This window comes from Echinops telfairi, unplaced genomic scaffold (genome assembly GCF_000313985.2).
Source record: "Echinops telfairi isolate 266 unplaced genomic scaffold, ASM31398v2 ScPeMD7_7420;HRSCAF=8458, whole genome shotgun sequence".
NCBI classification, from domain to species: Eukaryota; Metazoa; Chordata; class Mammalia; order Afrosoricida; family Tenrecidae; genus Echinops; species Echinops telfairi.
This window is the reverse complement of record NW_022111320.1, coordinates 10,663,371-10,667,380: the sequence shown is the minus strand read 5'-3', so window position 1 is coordinate 10,667,380 and position 4,010 is coordinate 10,663,371.

The window sequence follows — 4,010 nt, the reverse complement described above, 5'->3', positions numbered from 1 at the left end:
TGTTTGAGTCTAATAAATTCAAATGGGCACGGAAATTGTGTATGCCTTCTTAACCCTAATTTCTTCATTGTATATTTTCTGAAAATTAGTATATTTTGTTACATAACTACAGTCCATATAAAAATCAAATTCTGACTCATAGCGACCTTATATACAGCATAGCAGAACTGCCCCTTAGGAATTCTGAGGCTGTAAATCCCAAGGGAGCACAAAGCCTCATCTTTCTCCCACAAGCAACTGAGTGGTTTTGAGCTGCTGACTTTGCAGTTAGTAGCCCAATGCATAATGCACTAGGAAACCAGAGCTCTTACATAGCCAGAGTAATGTTATCACATCAGGAAACTTAAAACTGGTGAAGTAGCTTTCTTTGACTTGCAATCCATACTAAAACTATTGCTATTTTATTAATAATGTTCTTTGTATATTTCTCATAAAGGTGATGTCCAGTTTAGAATTATGTTTTGTTTTCATGACTCTCTTTTTATATTCCATCTGGGACAGTTCCTCAACTATTATTTTTGCTCCTCAATTTGGGTTTCTATAATTTCTTAGTTTTAGAATGTGTACATTAGAATAATATAGAGCTGGTCTTATATCATTCATTCCCAAGTATTACATCTGAAGTCACATGAAGCCCTTTTTCTCTTCATCAGTGATATCCATTTTGATCAATTTACTAACGTTGTATCTATTTTCTCCATGTTATATTTATTATTCTTCTGATAAAAATTTGTGCATATTATATGGTGATATACATAGCATCACAGAAGTATCCTGTTGCCCATCAACATTCTACCACTTCCCCTCTTAAATTCAGAATCTACTGACAGTTTTGCCCAAATTTATGTTGATTGTAAACTATTCCCTTTAAAATAGAGCCTTCCCTTATCTTTCACTTATCTATCTACCAACTTTTAAATTTAATATTATGTAGTTTATGGATTATTCTTTTATTAAAAGGTTATAATTTAATACTGTACTAATTTAGAGCCATATTTTAAGATCACTCATATCTTAAAATGGAATTCATAATATTCATTCAGCATTAAAGATTCATTCAAATGGAGAAATCACTAGCTTTCAAATGAAAATATGGAGTCACCCATGAAAGAACTTACAATAAAAATTCCTGATAAGTCAAATATTCATTGAAGTCAGAACGGATTGTCAAACAAAACAAGAAAGAGGCTACCTTAACCTAGGTGAGTTGCAAAATTTGTTAAAATGTTTAATTGTAAGAGCTCATTCAAAGACAGATATTTACAAGTAGAGTCGTACCTTCCAGAATTGATTTATAAAGTGTCTCATTTCATGTAAACATTTTCTGGCAATGTGTGGTGCCTGGGCTTACATTACAAAATGGTACCAAGGTTCCTTCCTTACAAATTTCTTGTTCACGTGAAAAGTCTCTAGTTGTCTGGGGGAGTTTAGGTAACAATCTGGTGTCCAAAATGCTTTTCTAAATTGTTCCTACATCCCTGCTATGAAATTTCTAAGAGTATGCCATGCACCATTCTAGGCACCAATCTTCCTATAGTCTGGTTTGATTGCAGAGAAAATATCTTCCCTGAAACCTAAGGTTGCTAACCAGATTAAAGGAGACATTGGTAATTTATGTTTTGTTTCTGCTGAATACAACAGAAAGAAGGATATAGTTCAGGCATTTTACTTTGGTCAAAAGTTCAGGAAACTTTTTCACATACAATTTATTTCTCTTGAACACCCTCTAATCAAGTTAATCAGTTTCTATTGTACTAACATGAATCCCGAGTGCCTGCTTGAATCAACAAAGCTTTAATACCTGAGGCATCCTATAGTAGAAGTGGCAGGTACACAGCATATTTTTACCTTGCCATAGGAGAGTTTCCATCACAGAATAAGCTGGTCTTATATTGCTTGCAAAGAAGTAACTCATTTTCTGCAAGATTTTCCTGGTTGTTGGACAGATTGAAATTCCTTTAGTAGCATATAACCTGTCCTCTTTGAGGATGAAATGGAGGGTGGCTCATTTGGAAACCTACTGACATTTACAAATTGAAAACTAAACTTTCTAATTTAAGGGAAATGTGAGTAGTTTCCACATACATGAGCCTATACATGGACATCACACTCCTTCTTTGGGTCAAAGTACTAATGGAAACCTTCCTAAATATTTAAGTATTCCAATTATAATGCTAATGATCATTAAAAGCATAATCCATTAAGATAAACGGATCTTACCCAGGAGTCCATTCCATTAGACAATCAGTTGAGCACATCATTAATATGCTTTCAATATTCCTGCTGTTGTACATCTAGGCAGGTGGTCTGCCTGTGAATTTTATCCATGCCTTGTTCAGCTTATCCAGAGTTATTTATCCAGGTACAATGTACAGCAAGAGGTGTCCACAGTGGCACAGATATTGTCTTGCTGGGAAATACATACATATATATATAATGAAACAACTTTTCATGAATTATCTATTGTCAACTAAAACCTTTACAAAAAATGTTTTTTGACATTTTCTGGACAGCATTGGCATTGGCAACACCAGCAGCTGCTTGTCCCATAGTGTCAAAGAGGTTTTTGAACATGGTACCAAAACCCTTACAAATGAGAGTCCTGCCTCAAGGTTTTATTTGATATGATCTTACCCATAATTTAAAAATTGTGTCCATCCTTTTTCTTTCCAGTAGTGTTCATTTTAATCTATCAGTACAATGAGAGCTTTTTAATCATCTGTATGAAAGTCTTCCTGCTCATCAGCTTCCACATAGAAGCCTCCAGCTTACATCTGACTTACAGACATGAACGAAACTGGACTTAGCTATTTCTAGAAGTTTAAACCATTTTTTGATATAAATCTATATACATACACATATCCGCATCACTGGTTTTGCATTTCTTGGGAATCAACCTGACACACACAACAATAAGTTATCCTGTTTCTTATGTTAGAAGACATAACTAAATGAAACACAAACTATTTTTTCCTAGTATAAATAATGATTAAATGGAATGGCTTGTTTGGCTTGTTAAAGCCAGGTTTCTATTAGACATTTATGCCAACAGTTTAATTATCTCCTCTTAAGTGGATCAGAGTTTTTTACAGAGGCAGACAAGTCACTTATATCAATTTTAGGCAAGCATACCAGTCTGTTCTTTTTTCTTTTTTTGGAAAAATATAATTGAGTCACAAAGTTCTCAGAACTGCCCAGTGGACCCTGAGATTATTACAGTTACTGTTAATACATATAAAGTTTCTTGTCCAGGTACAATTTCCATAACCTCAACCTTAGTCTGTTAAAGTAAAACAAACTCCAGCGTCCATGATAAACCAGAGTGAGTGTCATAACCTTTCTCAAATTGCCTCCTTAACTGAAATGGTTTTGCTAATCACTGCAGGAGGTACAAGAAAATAATTAAATATGGAGAATGCCAGCAGAACTGAGCACTGGTAAACAGCCAGGGGGCTATATTGCATACCTAGCAGTTGGTCACGTTGATAGCCACGATCACTGTTTGAGTTGGTCTAACAAATGCATCTCATGCCAGGAGTTTACATGGGCTATAGGAGCAGCAACATGAGCAAAACGTTTGAATGGCTTCATGGTGAAGAAAGATAGCCCAAAAAAGAGACTAGAAACATATCACTGAATGCTATAACAAAATATATTTCCACTGTAATGAGCATTAAGGTAATTTGAACTACTACCTGTCAATAAAGGAAAAATAAAACTAAAATGCTAACGATAAAAAGATATAACATTATTTTTAAAACTCATATGTTTTACTAAATTAATCTATGATGGGCATTATCAGCAAAGTGACTAGAATATAAAAGGTAGAAATATATCAAAAAGTATCAAAAAAATAAGCCTGTAAAGTACATGTAGATTTCAATCTTTAAAAAAAAATATGACCATTGTCTAACTGCAATATATAAAGGACTATGGGCATATGGAAAAATAAGAATATATCACAAATGGATAATACCTTTTAGCTCAAGTACAGGGAAAATAAAAAAAAA